We start from the raw sequence: 24,167 nt of genomic DNA on the forward strand, positions 1-24,167 counted from the left end.
TTTATAGAGTTAGAAAAAATAATAACAAGATTCATTTGGAAGAACAAAAGATCCAGAATATCAAGCAAACTAATAAAAAGAAATGCAAAGGAAGGTGGCCTAGCTATTCCAGATCTTAAATTATATTATAAAGCAGCAATCATCAAAACTGCTTGGTACTGGCTAAGAAATAGAGTGGTGGATCAGTGAAATAGGTTAAATATGCAAGAAACAGTAGTCAATGACTATAGTAATCTTTCATTTGATAAACCCAAAGACCCCAGCTTCTGGGATAAGAACCCACTCTTTGAAAAGAACTGCTGGGAAAACTGGAAAAGAATATGGCAGCATCTAGGCATAGACCAAAATTTCACACCATGTACCAAAATAAAGTCAAAATGGGTTCACAATTTAGATATAAAAGCTGATACTATAAGCAAACTGGGAGAGCAAGGAATAGTTTACCTATCAGATCTATGGAGAAGAATTCATGACCAATCAGGAGATAGAGAACATTATGAAAAGCAAAATGGATAACTTTGATTATATTAAATTGAAAAGTTTTTGCATAAACAAAGCCAATGCAACTAAGATTAAAAGGAAGGTAGAAAATTGGGAAAGAATTTTTACAACTAGTCTCTCTGATAAGGGTCTCATTTCTAAAATATATAGAGAAGTCAAATCTATAAGAATACAAGTCATTCCCCAATTGATAAAAGGTCAAAGGATATGAACAGGCAGTTCTCAGATGAAGAAATTAAAGCCATCTATAGTCATATGAAAAAATGCTCTAAATCACTATTGATTAGAGGAACGCAAATCAAAATAATTCTGAGTACCACATCACACCTATCAGATTGGTCAACATGACAAAACAGGAAAATGATAAATGTTGGAGAATATGTGGGAAAATTGGAACACTAATGCATTGTTGGTGGAGTTGTGAAATGATCCAACCATTTTGGAGAGCAATTTGGAACTATGCCCAAAGGGCTATAAAAATGTGCCTACCCTTTGACCCAGCAATAGCACTTCTAGGGCTATATCCTAAATATATTTTATTTCCTATATTTAGGCTATTTCCTAAATGGGAAAAGGACTCACATGTACAAAAATATTCACAGCAGCTCTTTTTGTGGTGGCAAAGAATTGGAAATTGAGGGGATGCCCATCAATTGGGGAATGGTTGAGCAAGTTGTGGTATATGAATGTAATGGAATACTACTGTGCTATAAGAAATGATTAACAGGCTGACTTCAGAAAAACCTGGAAAGGCTTGTATGGTCTGATGATGTGTGAAGTGAGCAGAACCAAGAGAAGATGTACACAACAGCCACATTCTGCGATGACTAATAGTGATAAACTTAACCCTTCCCAGCAATACAAGGATCTAAGACATCTTCAAAGGCCTCGTGATGGAAAATACTATCCACATCCAAAGAAAGAACTATGGACAAATTGCTATTTTTTTTTCTCTTCTGTTGAGTTTTGTTTCTTTTTTCTGGTGGTTCCTCCTATTGGTTCTAATTTTTACTTACGACATCACTAATGTGAAAATAGGTTTAATAGGAATGTATACGTATAGCCTATATCAGATGGTGCGCCATCTTGGGGAGGGTGGTAAGGAGAAAGGGGGAGAAAAATTTTAAACTCAAAAGCATATGGAAGTGATTGTTGATAAATCAAAATAAATTAATAAAAAATTTTTTTAAAAAGACCAAAAGGATCCCTGTGGCCAGCAGATTGAATCAGAAAACTACACCTTAATACTCTCTATGTTCTATTGTATTTTTATTTAAATATTTCCCAATTATATTTTAATTAGGCTCAGGAAGACTGTGTTTTGACATCTCTGGTACTCAAGCCTTGCAAAGGGTTGGAATGCATAGGCTTGGAGAAAGTGCATAGTACTGAAAAGAAGGGCTCCCACAAAGAGTCAGGTCTCCAGAAGTGAGCTGTATTGCTGAATCCTCCACCCCCACTACAGTAAGTAATCTTTTATCTCACTTTTTTTCTGAGATTCCTTTTTGAAGCCCCGAAGCTTTTTTGCCTTCTTTCTTTTAAGTTTTTACTTTTTAAAAAATAAACAATGTGAATCTTGAGCACTGCCTAGTTTGGACAGGAAAGATAACAGGGTGACAGGTCAGCAAGTAAAGTACATACACAAAATACATACACATTTTGAGTTTGGAGTATAGGGGCACTTTCAACTGGGGGGACCCAGGAAGATTTCTTGAAGGAAACAGTACTTGAGATTAACCATTTCAGTCGTGTCCAACTCTTCATGACCCATTTGGGGTTCTTTTGGCAAAGGTACTGAAGTATTTTGCCATTTCCTTCTCGTTTTACAGATGAGGAACTGAGGCAAACAGGGTTAACGCAGCTACTTGGTGTTGAACTCAGGAAGAGGAGTCTCTTGACTTCAAGCACTGTACTCTATCTATCCACTTAGCCACCTGACTGTCCTACCACAACCTCCTTACCTTCACACAAACAACCAAAGTTTACAATATATTGCTGAGCTTGTTCTTGACATTCAGAAAAAAATAAATTTGAGCATGTAAAGCAAAACTTTACCTTAAAGGCTCTTCTTCAACAAGTTACCTCCCATGAATATCAAAATTATACAAGAACCTTCTCTGACAACTCATTGATCCACTAACATTAAATGAGAGATAAAACAGGGAGATGTATGCTTGCCAAAATTACTCATTGGAGGAGTTCCAGTGATTATCTGGTGAGGTTAAGATCTTTCTATCTGAGCCAATAAGTTCTTAGCTATTTAATCAATCAGTCAATCAATATTTATTAAGGTCCCCTATATGCCAGGCACTGTGCTAAGCACTGAAGATACAAGAGGCAAAAGACAGTCCCTGCCCTCAAAGAGCTTACAATCTAAAGAGCGGACAATATGCAAACAAATACTACGTACAAAGCAAGCTATATACAAGGTAAACAGGAAATAATTATGAGGGAAGGGTTAAGAAGGACGGGGGAAGGTTTCTTAAAGAAGGTGGGATTCATGGGAAGGGAAAAGGCTTATACAGAGGGAGGTACCACTTGCAAGACAAAAGGAGTTAAAATTGACTAACAAAGTGACACCATCTGACAGTATGAAACAGTCTACACCAATAGTTCCCCACTTCTTTACCTACAGGAAGAAAATATTCCATTTTCTGTCATCTAAGACCAAGATTGGTCATTGCATTTGATCTGAATTCAGGTAAATTTCAGTCCTGTTCTCATTTACAGTACTGTATTTATTTTCTATTTACACACACATTCATACATTGATGTATCTACCTATTTGCATCTGTTTGCTTTGTACAAGTTTATACAAGTCTTCCCATGTTTCTCTGAGTTCTCAACATCTCTCATTTCAATACAATAGTATAAAATTACATTCATATACTACAGTTTGTCTAGACTAGTATGTCTAGTCCCCAAACAACAAGCTTACTTTGTTTCCAGTTTTTTGGAACTAGGTAGAGTAGCACTATGAACATTTTGGTATATATGGGTCCATTTTGTCATTAACCTCCCTGGGGAATATATCCAATAACAGGACTGCTGGAGGAAAGGGTTTCAGTAGTTAGTAACTTTTCATTCTTAATTCCAAATTGTCTTCTACAACAGTTGGATCAATTTACAGCTTCAACATGCTTGACTACATGCACACCATCCAATACATCTTTTATCATCTTTGCTAGTGTTACAAGTATAATTCTTCCAGTTTGTTTTAATTTGGATTTCTTTTAATATTAATTTGGCACATGTTATATGGTTGTTGATTATCTTCATCAATCTATTGGGGAATCATTCTGATTCATACACTTATGTCAATTCCTTGTGTATTTTGGATTTTATGTTTTAATTAGAGATAGATCATGTAAAGACAGCATCTTGGGAGTTTAGTAAGGATCCTTTTACTCAATTTTTACAGTTTATGTAGCGTAAAGGATATTTGTCCTTAGGTGTTAGATTGTCTACATGTTAAAATCTATTTTTTTTTCCTTTGGGAGTTCCTTTGTGTTATTCAATTTCCCTTTCTGAGCCTAGGTTATTTAGAGTTACCTATTTTATATTTTATGTTTTATTTCCCTATTTCCTATTTATGAGATTTGCTATTCCTAGTTTTAAAAAATCTAGTCTGCTGGTTTTTTAAAAATTCAAGTGTCAAATGTTTGACTATAGTTTTATTTGTCAACTCAATAGTACTTTTCTTTTTCCATTTTTAAAAGATTTCTACTTTGGCATTTGCTTAAAGATTAATAATGCTGATTTTCTGGGATTAAGTTACAAGTAGAACTTACTAATATTTTCCCTCTCTGTTTTGTTAGTGTGTCCAGTTATATAAAATTTCCCTTCAGGATTGCTGTAGCTGCATTCCAAGATTTGATATGTTGTCTTAATGCTGTCGTTCTACCTATCTTTAAAGTAAAAGCTAACTAGTATTTTGTTTTAAATCACAAAATAATGCATTTAACATATATTTCCATGTAGCTTTTTTCCCTTTTATAAACACATTAATTTGAAATAGGAAATAACCTTAAAACATTCATTGGTCAAAGTTTCCGATAAAAACTACTTTAATCCACTGTGCATTAGTAGAACTAAATAATAAACTATCACTGCTTAAAGTTTTCAAACCATTTTTACAAACTTTGTTCGTTTCAAAAACAGTGTAAAAATCACAATGACAATAGTTTTAATAACTTTATTTGCTTAAGCTCATATTTCATTACATAAATGTTCAAGTTTTTTTCAGAGAAAAACTATTTTACTTATAAAGGCTTTGAATTCGTCAATTCTAAACAAATGTAAAACAAAATTATCCACATCTACATCTAATCTATTATAAAATATTTCCTGCTTAGATCAATGAAATTTAAAAAACAGATCCCTTTGTAAATGGATAATTCTGCATATAATACCATAAGAGAATAATCTGAATTAATTTTAGGTATTTAATCTTGGGAGTCACAGCTACTTCCAAACAACACAAATAATACATTAAAGTGCACTGCCATCAGAATCATTTTCCTAAGTAAGCCATTGAAACTTCCATGCATCTATTTAAAAATATTGTGTTCAAAGTGATAAAAGAAATAAAAAATCTAAACTCTAAAATGATACATAGCAGACATAAGTGAAAGAGAAAGTGTAAATTTACCTATTTTTTTCTGTCTTTTAAAGTCAAGTAAGAGCAGACTTGATCCTAATCTACATCCCAGGAGATCTTTAAAAAAAGGATAACTATCCATCGGTGGAGCACATCCAAGTAAAAACCTGTCCAAATACACAGTGAGGTCCAATGAGAGGAACTATCCTAGTGGAAATCCACTGGGATCTGATGAGGGCAACAATGAAACAATATGGGTAGAAAACAATTTGCAAGTGATTTACATGTATTTGAATACATTGTATAAGCCTTTAAAATACAAAGTCTTTTATCAGGTAATCTCCAAGCTAAAATGCTAACAGTCATCCCTAAATTGTCATTAGTTTTTTTTTCCCTTCCACACTATTTGTCATTCATATACTGTCAGTAACTATAAACTAAATATATAGCAGAGATAAGAGATATATGAAAGAATGGATTGCAAGGCCATTAATGAACTCTAACATGGAGAACAGTTTAAGAATGAATGAAAAGAAAACCTAAAAGGAAAATAAAATCAGAAATATAATTTATTTTACATACAATGATTATTATAGGCTTCTAGTCCTACTTGTTGACTGAACAATTTAAAATATAAAGCTCACAAATATAACAAATATATAAAAATATAACAAATATAAACCTCACAAATAAGGAGATTTTTATATGCTAAGTTATCTTTCAATATTATACATTGGCTGCAGGTTGTTTAATGCCACCATGCTAAGTATTTTCTAAATCTGATAACAATCCAAAGGATTAACAATCATTTATCAAACCTTAAGTAAGCACCAGAGATAAACTTAAGTAAACTAGAGATATTAAAGAGAGACAAACAGTCCCTACCCTCAGGGAACTTACATTCTAATGGGCAGGACACTTCCATTAGAATAGTGGAAATAAATAGGTACCTGCAAGATACAAAATAGACAAAAGATAGCCTTAGAGGAGATATTAGCATATTGAATCCAAAATTCTCAATTTGCTGTGCATTTTTTAATCTCTGTTTTAACAATAACACCTTAGCAGAAGTCTTGCTAGATAATTTTATGAAGTAGTCAACTCTTTGTAGTAAAACACAGAAATAGCCTACATATCAAACCTTTGGAGAACCAAAGAATTTGCAATTTGGAAGGGACCTCATTAGACAACTAGCCCAACCCATATCTGAAAGTAATTCCCAATAAAACATAACTGACAAATAGTCATCTAGTCTCATCTTGAAGAGACTAGCCCCTTTATCACTGTCCTTAAATTGTGGTACCCAGAGTTGAACACAATACTCCAGATGAGGTCTAATAAGAGCAAAGTGGAACTATTTATTAACTCCTTGTTCCTGGAAACCATGTCTCTTAATATAGCCCAAGATCACATTAGGTTTTGTGGCTACCACATCACATCGATGACTCATACTGTAGTTGAACTGCAGTCAATTAAAACTTCCCTATTTTTTTGTCTAGCCATGCCTTCCTCTCTTCTGTTTGTAAAGTTGATTTTTTTAAAACTCAAGTTTAGTACTTTATAGCTATGCCTACAGAATTTCATTTTATTAGGTTCAGCTGAATTCTCTAATCTGCCAAACTCTTTTTTTTATTTTGTCATTCAGTGTGTGTTCTGCAAATCTAACACGCTATCTATGCCTTTGACTAAGTGGCTGATATAAAAATTTCAAATAGCACAAAGCCAAGCACAAATACCTGGGATATTTCATAGCAGTGAGTCAGTGTAATGTAGGGGAGAGAATACTCATCTTAAGAGTCAAGAAGACCTGAATTTGAAAACTGTCTTAGACACAAGCTAGCTTTGTGACCTTGGGCAAGTTACCTTATCTCTCTGTTTTCCTGATTTGTAAAATAAAGGCTTGGACTCAATGAATTCAAAGGTCTCCTCCACTTCTATTATGCTACTATCCCACGGTTGACACTGAACCATTAACCAAACTCTTATGAGTTCAAATATCCCACCACTGATGAATCTGATTGTATTATTATCTAGTTTACATAGATCCATCTTCTCCACAAGAACAGTATGACATACTTTGTCAAAAACCAGTAAAATCTAATTAAATTAAATTTATAACACTACCCCCATCTGACAATTTGTAAGGGTCAAAAAAGGAAATAGTCTGGCATAATTCTTGATGAAGCCATGTTGAATTTTTGCAATCACTGCTTCCCTTTCTAAATATTCACCACCTTGCTCTTTAATGATTTAGAATTTTTCCTGAAATTGAAGTTAAATTCATTGGCTGATGATTTGTAGATTCTGTTTTCTTCTCCTTTTTGTTGGAAAATGGGCAGTATTTTTTCCACTCTTCAAAGATATTTTATACTATTACTCTAACTCAAATGCAGGAGCTACTAGACTGGCCATACAGAGAAATCCATAAAGATTCTAAAATTAATCTATAATGATATTTCTTTTATTACTCAACATGATGAAAACAGAACTCACGTAATTTTGTCCCTTTAACCCAACCTTTCTGCTGAGGAAACTGCTACACCATTTCATTACTTCTACCTAAGTCACCACCCTAATCTAGATCCACATTAGCTTTTGTCTAAATTAATCTCTAATACCTTCCTAACTGATCTCAGATTCTAGGTTCCTTTCTCCTCCAACTCATGCTCAATACAAATGGAAATAACATATCCTTTAGCTTTAGCTCAGGTCTGAGCAGGTCATCCTCCAGCTTAATAATAGTCAGTGTTTCCCAATGAGTTTGAATTTTAACCCCATAGCAATAGGACACCACCTTCTTGCTTTATAAAAGATCTCTAAATCTCCTAAGGAGATGACTATAGGGTAAACTTGACACTACTCCTGCAGTTCCCAATGTTTTTTTGTTCCAAGAACCCCTTTGGATAGCAACAAAGCAGTGTTGTGAACACCCAAGGTAATTTAAAATACTGCTCATATTATTCTTTTAGATTTAGTCATTAAGTGCTTGCAACAACTACAATGGTAAATTTGCCCCCAAAACTCCCAATTAAACTTTACATCATATAATAATTAAATATAAAATTTTATTCTACCCACAACTATTAAAACCATAAATATAAAATTATGAAACTAACTATAAAATAATTACAGATATTTTATGTGGGATATTCTGTAATAATTAAAAGTAACCCAGTAAGATCTCATATGCTTACTATTATCTTTAATATAATATTAAATTACTTTAGTTTACAAATTTTGTTGAATATAAAAATATCATTTTAATAAATTAAGATAAACAATTAGGAATATGCTTAAATGAATATAGAAATCATATGTTTATTAAATGTCAGTTCTGGACATTTTTATTTGGAAAAAACTTGCAATTTTATGCTCAATACCATAGTCTTAAATCTAGTTCTGCAATGAGTTTATTTCTGTATTTTGATTTAAAGTAAGAATAAAGTAAAAATGCTCGTTCATACAAATATGTGACAGAAAAGGGTAGAATAATTTTACAAGCTCTTTTGCTGAAAGATGGAAATCCATTTTGCATTTTTTGTTACCTAACCAATCAATAAAAAATGAATAGCTAGTTATGATATAGAAATTTACTTATCACAGTCAGTCAATAAGCATTTATTAAGTACTTATTCTGTGCTAGGCACTGTGTTAAATGTTGAGGATATTTTAAAAAGAGGTTTAAAAAAAGGTCCCTGCCCTCAAGGAGCTCACAATATAAGAGGAAGTCAATAAGCAAACAAATATGTAAAATAATATACAGAATACAAAAATCAACAGAAGGAAGGCACTAGAATGAAGAGAGGTTGGGAAAGACTTCCTATAGAAGATGGGCTTTTAGTTGGAACTTGAAAGAAGCCAGAAGGGACAAAGAGAGAGAGTCAAGAGATGCAGTGTCTTTGTGCAATAGAGCCAATGTCACTGGACTGAGGAATACATGGTAGGGAGTAAGATGTAAGAACACTGAAAAGGTGGGGGATAGGGGAGATACTTCAGGGGTGGGCAACCTGTGGCCTTGAGGCCACACATGGCCCTCTAGGTCCTCAAGTGTGGCCCTTTGACTTGAGGCCACAAGGCCACAGCAGGTTCCCCATCCCAGTTAGGTTATCAAGGTCTGTGAAAGCCAAACAGAGGATTCTGCTAGAGGCAATAGGAAGCTGCTGGAGTTTACTGAGAAGGGGAGGGGAGAAGCCAAGTAGGCAGACTAACTAGCAGGCTGTTGCTATAGCCTAACAGTGAAGTGATGGGGACCTGCAGCAGGGTGGTGGCAATGTCAGAGTAGAAAAGGGAAGCGTATTCAAGAAATTCCAAAGATGAAACCAATAGGCCTCGATAACAGATTGGATATGGTGGGAAGGGAGACACAATAAGGAATCCAGAATGATTCCTAGGTTGCAAGCCTGGGGAAATTGGAGGATGGTAATGCCCTCTATGGTAATAGCAAAGGTGGAGGGGTGATTCAGGGGGAAAAATAATGAGTTCCAATTTGGATATCTTAAGCTTAAGGTGTCTATTGGACATCCAGTTTGAGATGTCTGAAAGGCTGTTGGAGATTTGAGATAAGAGGTTAGCAGAGAGAAAGGGGCAGGATAGATAGGAGAAATATTAGGATAAAGATGGTAATTATATCCTGGGGGGTTGATAAAATCACAAAGTGAAGTAGTAAAGAAGGAGAAAAGAAGAGGGCCCAGGGCAGAAACCTTGAGGGACATTTACAATTAGAGGGAAAGACCTGGAAGAGAATCTAGCAATTCTGGCATTTAGGAAGGATTCAAGACTATAGCCTATCCTGTTACTGCTACCCAGAAGACAATAGATGGTCCCTCTGAGAAGCTGGGGAATGATGGGCATGACTCACTGGTGCTAAGATTGTGGGCAAGGCCATCCCTGAGCTGAACAGGAAACTCACAGGAAGGGTCTTTCAAATTTCTATTCCCAAAGTATTTACTGTGCATATGACCTGCCACCTGGATAAACTTTTGGAATGATATCAAGAAAGTGGAAACACAAACATCAAATGGACTTCTAAAGGGCATCTTAGTCTACAAGGAGGACCCGGTTGTAACTCAGTTGTAGCTTATGACTGTCTACTTTTGATGCTGGTACTGATACTGCCCTTAATTGACCATTTTGACAAGTTCATTTCCTGGTACAATGACTATTTACAGCAACCTGGTAGAAGACCTCATGGTCTACAAGGCCTCCAAGGAGTAAAGTAGAAAGCCATGCATCTACATCCCCAGCCAAAAGAAGAGTTCTGCCACTGGGAAGCCCACATCCCTATCCTATGCTGAGGATCTCATGCCCCCCCCCACACACAAAAAGGGAGAAGCAAAGAGCTCTATATTCTCTATCATCAATAAAGTTGATGTATTCAACGCAAAAACAAAAACCTAAGGAAAAAAATTAATAATCACTATTCCAATCAAAGAAAAGTTGATTTTCCAGTGCATGTGCTAGTTGCAGAATCAGGTCTCCTAACTGCTAATCTAGTGTACCATCTGCTATACTATCCTGCCTTTCAAAACCAAGTATTTATTTTAAGCTTACATTTAAAACTAATGGGGGAACTGTATTTCATTTTACTCAATTTTATTTAAATCATTTTCTTTTATCTCTTGGTTTTTAAAATTGTCTTAGACCCCATACTAGCTATGTGACTCCAGGCACGTCCCTTAACATCTCTGATTTCCTCATCTGTAAAACTCAATGACCTCAAAGTTTTCTTCCATTTCTTTATGCTATTATCCTGTGTTTACACTGAACCATTAATGACTAGTTCAGTCTGCTTTTTTTTTCCTAACAGAAAGCCTTTTACTAAAATATTATAACTGTATGGATCACATTTTTAAAAAAATAATTTAAGCATAAAATATGTTTAAATAAACCATGTGAGATATAAATAGGATAAACATACCTAACTGTTCAACCATACTAAAATGAAGGAAGAAAGGCAGGTGAATGCTGCAGCCTATGGAAACAGGGGAATGCCTAGTTGACAATGAATTAAAAGAAAGGGGAAAAGACCGTATCAGGCAATACATAGCAGGACATCTCAGAGCTCAGTAAAGATGGGAAACTAAGGCATTTTATACATAAACACTCTATGTTTTATGATATACTTCAAGCTAGAATCAAAGCCATACTCTAGGTTATTTTATTTTCTCACATGTATAACTTAGTATTTTAAAAATTTTCTAAAAGGAGAAGGGTAGACCAGGTGATAGACATCATTTCTCATGTACCACTGTAAGCTGTCTAGAAGTAACAATGAAAATCTCTATTTGACTTACGTATCATTTTAATGATTAGTCTTTTTACTTACAAAACTACCATTTTAAGTAACAGACTAAGAAATCATGTTCACATTAATAATAAAAATATAATTTAAAACCTGTAAATATGGGCTTTTTGTATGCTTTGACGTGGTTCTCTTGGGTTATTTTTGTAATTGTTATCTCATCTTCCTGACCTCCCCAGAAGTCTGTGAAATATTTTTGTTGACAATGATCTCAGATTACATAAAGCATCCTAGGAGATTATCTCTAAATCAGTGGAAAAACCCCCCCAATAATCAAAGGACATAGAAACTTTTATATTAATGATTATAGGCCTAAAAAAAGTAATTTTGAGGATACTGCCACTTTTATTTAGAATATTTCAGTTTTGGAGTAGAAATGTAACTTAGAAATCATATAAGAAAGAAAATAAAGTATGAACAACATGGCTTACACATTCTCACCCAAAAGATGCCTTATTTTTTAATTATTTTAAATTAGGTAGATAGAATAGTGTTGTGTTTATGGGCAGTGCTGTATATTTCAGTGCTCAAACAATAGTAACAACTTTTATCCTATAGAAATTATAGTATAGTATTTCTGTGCATATTAAATCATCTGTGGTTGGTTAGCTTCAGAGTTAGGGCATGGTATTAATGAGGCAATGATTGATCTCCACATGGATTAATTTGCTTTGCTCTGTTCTTGGACAGTTTTGCCCATAAACATTGCTAGTTATCTCAAAAACACATGCCACTGGTCACTAAGTTGACAGGCTTTGAGTACTGAACAGCCAGTGCAAATATATCATGACTGGGGGTGGAGCCAAGATGTTGGAGCAAAAGAAGTGACTTTCCTGAGCTCTCCCCCAAACCCCTCCAAATGCCTATAAAAATGGCTCCCAACAAATTCTAGAGCAACAGAACCCACAAAAAGACAGAGTGAAACAAATTTCCAGCCTAAAACTACCTGGATGGTTGATTGGAAAGGTCTATTGCACGGGGCTGGGAGAAGAGGGAAGTTCGGCTTGGGTGCACAGGCAAAGACCGGTCCTCAGCAAACCTGGAGCAGGCCTCAGGGGACTGAATCACAGACAACTGTGGTGGTTTCTAGACTTCTCAACAACTTAAAAGGTAAGTAGGAAAAGTCTGTGACCTTGGTAAGAGAGAAGCTCAGTACCAGCCCTAATCCTGGCCGAGCTCTGGGGTGGTGGCTGCTTCCTGAGCTTGGCCCACAGACTGAGAGGGAATTGAGTGGCTGATCAAAGGAGGATTGCAGGGATATCTTTGATGGTGCTGATCCAGGCTTTGCCTGTGCTTGGATCTGGGTCACAGTTCTGGGTGGCAGTCCTAGGGTGAGAAGGAACGCTGGTGTGGTGGAGCTTGTAGCAGTGGTAGAATCTTCCTCACAGTCTCAAGATAGAAAAGAATGCTTGTGGTCACTCATAGACCAGAGCCTGGGCCAGGAAAGGAGTAAATACCTCACCCTTGATCATACCACCTTGGAAGAACAGAAAATTTACAGGTCCCTAGAACTATCTCTGAAAACACCTGCACAAAACCCCAGAAGCTTCAGACAGTACATTCTCCACACTGGAAGCAGACCCCTACACCTTAACAAAGAGTTTGTAACTCAAGTAATTGGCTGGGATCATGAGAAAACTTCACCAAAAAAAGTCAGACCCACAGAATCTTTCTTTGGTGACAAAGAAGATCAACACATACTAACAGAAGAAGACAACAAAGTCAAAGCTCCTACATCCAAAGCCTCCAAGAAAAATATGAATCAGTCACAGGGCATGGAAGAGCTCAAAAAGGATTTTGAATAAGAGAAGTAGAGGAAATGGCTATAGAGCCATTTGTTTAGAGCCAAGTAAGAGAAGTAGAGGAAAAACTGGGAAGAGAAATGAGAGTGATGCAAGAAAATCATGAAAAACAAGTTAACAGCTTGCTAAAGGAGACCCCCCCAAAAAAAAACACCTTAAAAAATAACCTAACCCAAATGGCAAAAGAGATCCAAAAAGCCAATGAGGAGAAGAATGCCCTAAAAAGAAAAACTGGCCAAAAGCTCACTAAAGAAAATGCATCCTTACAAATTAGAATGGAGCAACTAAAAGCTAGTGACTTCATGAGAAATCAAGACATTGTAAAACAAAACCAAAAGAATGTAAAAATAGAAGGCAATGCAAAACATCTCACTGGAAAAAAAACTGACCTGGAAAATAGATCCAGGAGAGATAATTTAAAACTTATTAGACTATCTGAAAGCCATGATCAAAAAAAAGAACCTAGACATCATCTTTCAAGAAATTATCAAGGAAAATTACCCTGATATTTTAGAACCAGAGGGCAAAATAGAAAGTGAAAGAATCCACTGATCATCTCCTGAAAAAGAACCCCAAAGGAAAACTCCTAGGAATATTGTAGCCAAATTCCAGAGTTCCCAGGTCAAGGAGAAAATATTGCAAGCAGCCAGGAAGAAACAATTCAAGTATTGTGGAAACACAATCAGGACAACACAAGATTTAGCAGCCTCTACATTAAGGGACCAGAGGGCTTGGAGTATAATATTCCAGAGGTCAAATGAGAAAGGATTACAATCAAGAATCACCTACCTAGCAAAACTGAGTATAATCCTTTGTGGGGGGGGGAATGGATATTCAGGGAAATAGAGGACTTTCAAGCATTCTTGATGAAAAGACCAGAGCTGAATAGAAAATTTGACTTTCAAATACAAGACTCAAAAGAAACATAAAGAGGTAAACAGGAAAGAGAAATCATAAGGGACTTATTAAGGTTGAACTGTTTACATTCCTGCATGGAAAGATGATATCTGTAACTCAAGAGACCTTCGTCAGTATTAGGGTAGTAGGAAGGAAAAAAAAATTATGTGTATGTATATATAGATAGAGAAATAGAGGACACAGGGTAAGTTGAAGATGAAAGGGTGATATCTGGAGAATAAAATTAAGGGGTGAGGGAGGATTATACTGAGAGAAGGAGAAAGAGAGGTAGAATGAGGTAAACTATCTCACATAAAAAAGACAAGAAAAGGCTTTTACAGTGGAGGGGGAAATGGGGGAAGGTGAAAGGGAATGCGTGAATCCTATTCTCATTGGATTTGGCTTAAGGAGGGAATAACATACACACTCAACTGGGTATGGAAATCTATCTTACCCTACAGGAAAATGGGGGGGAAGGGGACAAGAGAGCAGGGGAATGACAGAGGGGAGGGCAGATTGGGAAAGGGGGTAATTAGAAGCAAACACTTCTAAGGAGGAACAGGGTCAAAAGAAAGAATAGAATAAATGGGAGGGGGCAGGATAGGATTAAGGGAAATATAGTTAGTTTTTCACAACATGACTACTATGGAAGTGTTTTGCATGACTACACATGTATAACCTCTATCAAATTGTTTGCTTTCTCAATATGGGTGGGTGGGGAGGGAGGAAGGGAGAAAATTTGGAGCCCAAAGTTTTAAAAACAAATGTTAAAAAATTGTTTTTACATGCAACGGGGAAATAAGATATACAGGCAATGGGGTACAGAAATCTGTCCTGCCCTACAGGAAAACTGAAGGGGAAGAGGATTAAAGAAGAAGGGGGGAAGGAGATAGAAGGAAGGGCAGATTAGGAGAAGGGGTATTCAGAATGCATGCCATTTTGGGGTGGGGGGAGGGACGAGATGGGGAGAAAATTTGGAACTGAAAATCTTGTGGAAGTGAATGTTGAAAAATAAAAATAAATTAATTAATAAAATCTGGAAAAAATGTAAATAACATTCTTAGCCAACAGGACTTACAAAAAAAGGAGGGTGAGAGCATTTGGCACTTGAATTATAATTTGCTGACCCTTGCTCTAAGTTCAATTTCTAATTTGACATCTTTTCAATGTAATTTAGAGAAACTATAAAAAAGTAGTTTGCCCCTCTTTCTTCTATAATTCTATTTTCTATTTAAGTGCTTAACGATTTTTGACTTGACTTAAAATCATTACCAGAACAATGTTATAATGGAGCTTAGTAACTTCACAGCGGTGTATGAAATACAGATGGAAGGAACCTCTACTGGTCATCCAGCTCACCCATACGTGAATAACAATTCTTTCTACAATATCCACCCTGCTCTCCTTTCTTTTCACTGTTCCTGGTAGCTTCTAAGGTCACCACTGTAGGATTCTGACCACCCATGGGCTTTCTCAAGAGAGACCTATCCCCTGGTTGGACATTATAGGTGATGTGGGTCTCTGATGCATAAATGAACTCATTATCAGGTTACCAACTTCTTTTATTGTGCTGGTTTTGCTGTTGGGGATCCCCTTTTCTATTGCCCATGGTCTTCTGGCTGACTTTTTTGTCAACTGCTAGGGTGAAAAAAATCATTGTTTTTTAAACATCAGTTAGTCTGCTGTGAATCTGAAGTTTCAGCCATAGGAGGTATGTGGGTTCTGGGTGGCTTGTCTCCATTTTAACCAGAACTCTGGTGATATCTCTTGGGAAGCAGACTCTCTCTCTCAAAGTGTTGTCTATAGCTTCCTGTTTGTGTCATCTGCAAACTTGGCTGGTAATCTATTCCTTAATTGGAAGGAAATTTCCTCTCTTTTCAGACAGACACCTATTATACAATTCATAGTCTTAGAGGCCTATAGTACTGCACTGAAAGACCTGCCCAGAGTCACACAACCTACACGTCAAAGGCAAGACATGAAATCAAGTAAATCATCTCTCTATCCACTACTCCAAAATGATTTTTACATTAAAAATGAAATAACAGAAGTCTCCAGTTTCACAAACTATTATTTTGTATTCTTTGTGTATCTGAATGTTTCTGTTGATGGTTATTAGGTTTAGAATAACCTTTAAAATAATTAATCAAGGATATGTATGACCAAAAATGGAGCTAGTGCTTCCAGTAGTGAAAGACGATTTCTCTATGTTCTGCTGATATTAATGAAATATTAAAACAAGTAGAAAGCCTTCAGTTTATTGGACAGAATTTCTATGGAGGATTTAAAGAAGACAAACAAGAAATTCACAAGATGATAATGCATGGAGAGAATATTATTTTCATCAGAGAAGAAAGCATCCAAAGAATAATGAAATCATGGAATTTTTTTTAAATAGTATTTTATTTTTCTCAATTACATTTAAAGACAATTTTTAACATTCATTATTTTAAATTGAGTTCCAAATTTTCTCCTTACCCTTCCCTAAAATGATAATCAATTTAATATAGGGTTATATATATATATATATATATATATATATATATATATATATATATATGTAATCATGTAAAACATTTCCACATTGGTCATGCTGTGAAAGAAAACACGGACAAAAAGAAAAAAAATATGAAAAAATAAAGTTGAAAATAACGTTCTTCGATATGCATTCAGATGCTACCAGTTCTTTCTCTGAAGGTGGACAGCATGAGTCCTTTGGAATTGTCTTAGATCACTGTACTGTTGAGAATTAGCTAGGTCATTCATAGCTGATTATCATACAATATTACTGTTACTGTGTACAATGTTTTCCTGGTTCTGCTCACTTCACTTTGCATCAGTGTGTGTAAGCCTTTCCAGGTTTTTCTGAAAGTAGCTTACTCATCATTTCTTATAGCACAATAGTATTCCACTACAAGCATATACTATAACTTGTTCAGCCATCCCCCAGTTCATGGACATCTCCTCAATTTCCAATTCTTTGTCACCACAAAAAGAGCTGTTATATTTATACAACTAGGTCCACCTCTCTCTCTTTAAAAAAAAAATCTCTGGATACAGACCTAGTAGTGGTATAGTTCCACACTGCTCTCTAGAGGGTTGGATCAGTTTACAACTCTACCAACCATACATTAGTGTCTCAATTTTCCCATGTTTCCTCCAACATTTATCATTTTCCTTTTCTGTCATATTAGCAAATCTAATAGGTGTGAAGTGGCACCTCAGAGTTGTTTTAATTTGCATTTCTCTAATCAATAGTGATTTAGAGCATTTTTGCACATGACTAAAGAAAGCTTTGATAACCTTATCTGAAATCTGCAGGTTCATATCCTCAGACCATTTATCAACTGGGAAATTACTTGTATCCTTATAAATCTGACTCAGTTCTCTATATATTAGAGAAATGAGGCTTTTATCAGAGACATTGGCTGTAAAAATTGTTTCCCAGCTTTCTGCTTTCCTTCTAACCTTGACTGCATGTGTTTTGTTTGCACAAAACCTTTTAAATTTAATAAAATCAAAATTATCCATTTTACATCTCATAGTGCTCTCTATCTTGTTTGGTCATAAATTCTAATCATGGAATCTTCTAAGTAATTCTACTAAAGCAGGTTCAGTGCTTGTTACCATGACAATACAAGATAATAATCAATTTTTAAAAATAGAAACAGCCATTTTCTCAGCAAAAGTAGTTAAGAATAGAGAATTTTATTAGTCATTAAGTCTCCTTCTGAAGTCCAATGATATTTAACTATAAATTATTAAAAATACAAGCAGTATAATTTTTAAATTAGAGAAAGAAACTATTTGCTCTCTGCTACTATTAACATCAGAGATGCCATAGGGAATTATAAAAATGGAAATACAAACAGAGCTTCTCTTTTGCTATCCTTCGCTTGGAGAAGTAAGATACATGGAAATGTAATTTTTCAGACTCATGCAAGCTGTATAGTAACAAAATTCCATATGTGAATTATTTCAATTATATACCATCCTTTTTTTTTTTGAAAGAAGATACTATAAGTGACTTTGGGTTTTCTGTACACTGATATGCAGTCATTTACCTATTTAGTAATGTGTTCCATGTTTGGGGGGGTGGCATCATAGTTTGATGTCTAAAGAATACATACTGCTTTTATCTAAATTCAACTATCACACTTCTTGATTGTGAATATGGTTTTATACAAACATTACTCAGGAAAACAAAATTCAATTATGATGAACTTTAAATCCATTCATAATATAGTTTTGTTGTACTGAACATTGCCTGAAGTGAGCCACTGGCTGGCCTGGAAATTTTTATTATACCAGTTTTTATAAATGGATTTTACTTGCAATTACAACCACACTCATATTATTTTAGTACTTACAGTAGTTATGGTTCTCCACATAAAGGTAGAAAACCTGAATCTTCAAAATTAATGTATTACTGCAAAATTCACCTAACTTTAGATATTAAAGAGACCTCAGAGGTAATCTAGTCCAACTTCCTCAATTTATCCACACGGGCTTGCCTAACAGTGTAAGTCTGCTACTAGGTCCTCACAATAATTAAATTATGTCTGAGGTTCGAGGCAGAAAAAAAGGACCTTCAATGGGCTCCTTTTCTTCTTCTCTGTTACTACTCTCAGTTCTGAAGGATGCCTGTCCCACCAAAATTAAATATACCATGGCAAGTCACAGTTTGAGTTATTCACTACCTGTCCCAAGAAAAGCCCTCAGCCAAATTCAAACTTGAGAAACTTGTGTAGAAGATCTAGGGTGAGAATAAATGACTCCCCACTCCAGCATATCTTCAACTCAGCAAAGTGATTTCTTCCTAAAGTGCATTTAAGTGACCATGTCACCTTCTTACTCAATAAATTCAAAGGCTCCCTGTTCTCTCCAGGAACAAATATAAAATCCTTTTAAAGCCCTGTACACCTTGGCACCCCTTCTTACCCTTCTAGTATTCTCACATTTTACTCTCTACCATGTCCTCTACAATCTGGCTACACAAGCCTACCTGCCGTTTTTCACACAGACTATTCCATCTCCCAACTATGTGCCTTTTCACTGGTTGTTCCTTCACAATGTCTTTCTTCTCTTCTCCACCTTCCTTCAAGACTCAGCTCAAATTCTGCCTTCTGCATGAAGTTTTCCCAAGCCTCTACCCCACTCTAGTGCCTAGTTATTTCCTTCAAAGACTATCTTCTATTTGTGTTGTTTAATCATTTTAGTTGTGTCCTATGCTTCATAACCCCATTTGGGGTTTTCCTGGCAAAAATACTAGAGTAGTTTGCCATTTCCTTCTCCAGCTCATTTTACATATGAGGAAACTGAGGCAAACAGGGTTAAGGGACTTGCCCAGGGTCACACAGTTACTAAGTGTTTGAGGCTAGATTTGAACTCAGGTCTTTCTGATTCTAGGCCCAGTGTTCTATCAACTGCCACCTAGGTGTCCACCTTCTATTTATACCATGTATACATTACATGTTGCCTGTCTCATTAGAAAGTGAGCTCCTTGAGAGCACAGATCATGTTTTTGCCTTTGTTTAACACATAGTATGCTTATTGACTTTGCTCTATTATTCCCTCCCCACCCAGAAATATTTCTATTATTTCTTTTTCCTGTCACAACTAAACTTAAAAAGCTGGTTTTATAACACTGTTTCTATTTTTTCACCTTCAACTCCACATAATTTGGCTTCTCCATCACTTGATGAAAACTGTCCCTTCCATGGCCAAATTAAATCCAAAAGTATGTATCATGTACATGCCACAAGCTGGTCACTGTGGTAGATGGTGAGCACACAAAGTAAAAAAAAAAATAAACAAAAAAACCCAGTCCCTAATCTCAGGCAGTTTACAATCTAATAGAAGAGACAATATGTAACAACTATGTACAAATAATATATTATACGATCCTCTTGAAGTATTCAACATAAAGAAGGCAACAGCATTAAGGGGGACTGGGAAAAGCTTGTTGTAGAAGGAGTAGGCTTTTAGGTGGAATTTGGAAGTCAGGAGAAAGGAGGAGATAGGGCAGAGAATTCCAGGAGTAGGTGAAAGCCCAGGAAAACGAATAGAGTAAGGACAAAGTGTGACTTGTTTCAGGAACTGCAAGAAGGCTATGGAGTACTTGGGGGTAAGGAATAAGAAGCCTGGGAAGGTAGGAAAGGCCAAGTTACAAAGGACTTTGAATGATAAATTTTATGGTTTTTTATGTTTGATTTTATGTTTGATCTTGAAAATAACATGAGACACTGTAGTTTATTTAATAAAGGATGACAAGACCTGTGTTTTAGGAATATAAATCTGACAACTTAGTAGAGGATAAACTGGAATGGGGAGAACTTTGAGGCAAGTAGATCAATAAGAATAGTCCAATCATGAGGGGATAAGGGGCTGCACTAGAGTATAAGTAGTGTTAGAGGAGGTAAGGGGGCATAGGTGAGAGATGCTACAAAGGTGGACCTGACGGGACTTAGCAACAGAATGTCCATGGGAGGTGAGAAAAAGTAAGGAGATGAGGATGACACCTACTTTTATTGCAAAAAATCCTTCTACTATAGAGTCATCATCCATGTTCTGCCTCATAAACATGGATATACCTCAGGGCTCAGTCCTGCACCTTTCCCCACTCCCCCCTTTTCTCTAGTCTTCTCTCGTCTAGTTTCTCTTAGCGATCTCAGCAGCTCCCATAGATTTAATAATCATCTCTCTAGACAAGACTCCCAAATCTACAAATCCAGGAATCATTTCTTTCCTTAACTCCATTCTCACATGTCGAATTGCCTTGCTGGACATCTCTATCTGGACAGCTCTAAATGAAAACAGGAGCCCTAGCTGGAGGACTTCTAGACTACCTGTCTTGCTTCTAGGTTAGCTCTCAGAGGTATCATTTGTGGATGCAACTACTATGAAGAAGGGAAATCCTTGTCAATTGCCAACCAAGTGCCTCTCATAAAGCAAGCAAACAGAATTGAAGCAGCAGGGGACCTCAAGGGAGAAAGGAGTTAGTATATGACACCCAATCAAACTATCACTACTATCTTCACACCCTGATGGAATAGCCATGGATCCTGAATTCAAGAGCCTTGAGAATTACAATGCTTCCAGCCCAGTGCTCCTAGGCAACATCCAGGAAAGCAATCCCAGTGGAGATTCAACCTGGCAATTGTTCCTGCATGAGCTACAGCCACATCTATCAAAGACCCAGAAAAAAAAAATTCTTGTCAACAAAGTCTCTAGTACTATCAAATGGTTCAATATCAGTGACTGATATGGTTTTATCAGTGGAAATGACATTAAAGATGCTATCTTTGTAGCATCTCTCACCTATGTCCCCTTCACAATTTGCTTTGCTGCTGCACCCTAAGGACCATGGATGGGATCTTTCTATTTGACTTGTAGCTGAAATCTTACATATGTGTTGTCTTCCCCATTAGAATGTAAGATTCCTGAGAGCAAGGACTATCTTATTTTCCTATTTGTATCATTAGTGCTTTGAACATTGTAAGTACTTCTCAATGCTTCATTCATTCATTGATAAGCATCCTAAAATCATCATCTCTAAAACTAAATTCATTATCTCTTCCTCCAAACCTATCCCCTTTCAAATTTCCCTATTCCTGTCAAGGACATTAGCATTATTTTAGTCAACCAGTTTCAAAACATAGGCATCATCCTCAACTTCTCTCTCTCATTCATTTCAAATATCTAATCAGTTGCCAAATCTAGCAATTTCAACCTCCACAAAACACCTCAAATTTGTCCCTTGTTCTTCAGCCACAATGACACCCTAGTTCAGGCCTTTTTACCTCTAGCCTAGACTACTGCAATAGCCTTCTAATTGGTCTGATTTCAAATCTCTCTACTCTAATCCATCCTCTACCCAGCTGCCAAAGTGATTTTACTAAAGTAAAGATCTGAGCACATCACTCCTCTACTCAATAAACTCCAGTGGTTCTCTATAAACAACATGAGCACAAATAAACCCTGTTGTCTGGCATTTAAAGCCCATCACAATCTGGCTACAAACTACCTTTCCAATTTTAGTGTACATTATATCCCTTCGTGTACTCTGTAGTCCAAACTGACCTTCTTTTTCCTCACACACAATACTCCCATCTCCTGAATCCATGCCTTTTCCCTGGCTATTCCTCATGCCTAGAATGTACTCCCCTTGCATTTTCCTCTCTGAATCCTTTAATTCCTGCCAGATTTAGAGTAAGTACCACCTTCTACATGAAACCTTTCCTGACCCCTTCCCACAACTGTCCTCTTCTTTCCCCATCCCCAAATTACCCTGTATCTTTGTTATCTATTCTGCCTATACCCTAAGATTGACATGTTGCCTCCCCCCAAGGTATGGACACTCCTTGAGAGCTGGGATTTCTTCATTTTTGTCTTCATTTCTCCAAGGCCTAGTAAATTTTTAATAAACAATACTTGTTGATTGATTGACTGAATGATAGGGGACAATCTGGAATATCACACTCATATTAGAGACTGGGAAGCAGATTCTGGGAGAGACTAAGGATCTATCCCAAATCTTCCTCTAGCTAAAAGTCTAATTTTGTTTTGTATTTATCCCAGTTCATAAATATATATATATTCAAAATTTTTCTTGTTTGTAACTCCATTCATTTCACAAACTTTTTTTTGGTGTCATTTACCTTAATTTTTTATAATCATTATCCCTGAAAATGGTCTAGCCATTTCTGTGTTAAAGGAAAAAAGTACTTTTAAACCTTGGCCAGTACAGCTAATTTAAACCAGTGGCCAGGTTTTGTGGTAGATGCAGCTAGACAGTGCAGTGGGAAAAGCACTAGACTGGAAGGCAGACAGACCAAAGTTCAAATCTGGCCCCAGACACTTATTAGCTATGTTAACTCTGGACAAGTTACAACCTCGGCTTCAGTATTCTCATCTGTAAAATGAGAATAATAATAACAATGACCTACCAGGGTTATTGTGAGACTCAAATGAGGCACTATTTATAAAGCACTTTGCAAATCTTAAAGCATTGTATAAATGCTAGCTATTATTATCATTATTGTTACTAGCAACCTGTTGACATTCTATTTTGTGGACTAAGCAAAATCTGCACATTAGTCATTAACTAAAACTCTAGCCATTTCTTAAGAAGATAGACAATGATGTATTAATATTTCTAAGCATATGGAATCTTAGCTTAAAACCCCAAAGGAAAAAAGGAAGACAACATATCTTTCTTATATCCCCTGAGGTATTACTGCACTGTCAGATAGTTTTAACAATGTGAAGAATAACCACTGAAATAACAAAACACACAGGTTTTCATTTCTGCTGCTTTACTAATTCCTATTAACTTTCAACTATTTAGGGGGAAATGTACTTTAAAATTAAGCGTTAATAGACTTCAAAAGTGAAAACTATTATAGTGGCATACTAGACATAACATAATCAGTAATTTGGGATGTAAAATGGTAATGTTTTTACATTTTCAACGTCAGAAACACATCCCACAAAAACACACAGACATGTGAACATGACATCTAATGCATTTTTTTCCCGCACAAATGGCAAGAATACAAAAACTGTATATTGTAAGAGGAATTTAGAATGCAAAGATGTATTAGGCTACATAGTAAAAAACTTATTAAATAAAATTAAAGTTTCAACTGACTTTCAATAAATATAAATTCAGTATCAGGGCAACTCATTCAGCTCCGTATTTTGTTTATATAAGCTCATTTTTCATTAAGAGGGATATGTTGAATACCCATCTATATTTGTTTATAAATATGCTACTATATAACAATTTATATTCTAATAAAAATCAAAAGACACAAAATTCAATATCAAATCAAAGAACTATCACAGAAACTATTTCAAACTGAGAAAGAAATAAAAATATTTTGGCTTACTGCAAAAAATGGCATGTGCTAAACCAAAAGACAGTGATTACTTTAAAACACAGAAAAAAGCTACTTTTGAATACAACACAGGAAACACACAAACAACTCTGAAAGAGATGTAGAGGAAGCAAATAATTGGTCATAAGATCATAATTTAGCACAGGAAAGGATTTCAAAGATTT

General features: G+C 35.8%; 1 protein-coding gene across 8 annotated transcripts in view; it reads right to left on the reverse strand.

Moving 5' to 3' along the window:
• ZMYND11 (zinc finger MYND-type containing 11) overlaps nucleotides 1-24,167 on the reverse strand; it is a 153,332-nt gene that overhangs the window by 100,854 nt on the left and 28,311 nt on the right. For 4 of the 8 annotated variants that reach the window (XR_002325306.1, XM_020990351.2, XM_020990353.2 and 1 more), the window contains exon 1: nucleotides 6,002-6,051. The exons of 3 other annotated variants lie outside the window; for them this stretch is intronic. The gene's annotated coding sequence lies outside the window, so the exon portion shown is untranslated. Of the gene's footprint in view, nucleotides 1-5,152; nucleotides 5,173-6,001; nucleotides 6,052-24,167 lie in introns of those variants that run through there. One more of the 8 variants, XM_078152512.1, reaches the window with a different exon arrangement.

Source organism: Phascolarctos cinereus, unplaced genomic scaffold, assembly GCF_003287225.1.
Source record: "Phascolarctos cinereus isolate Bilbo 61053 unplaced genomic scaffold, phaCin_HiC Scaffold_1;HRSCAF=81, whole genome shotgun sequence".
In the NCBI taxonomy this organism is placed as follows: Eukaryota; Metazoa; Chordata; class Mammalia; order Diprotodontia; family Phascolarctidae; genus Phascolarctos; species Phascolarctos cinereus.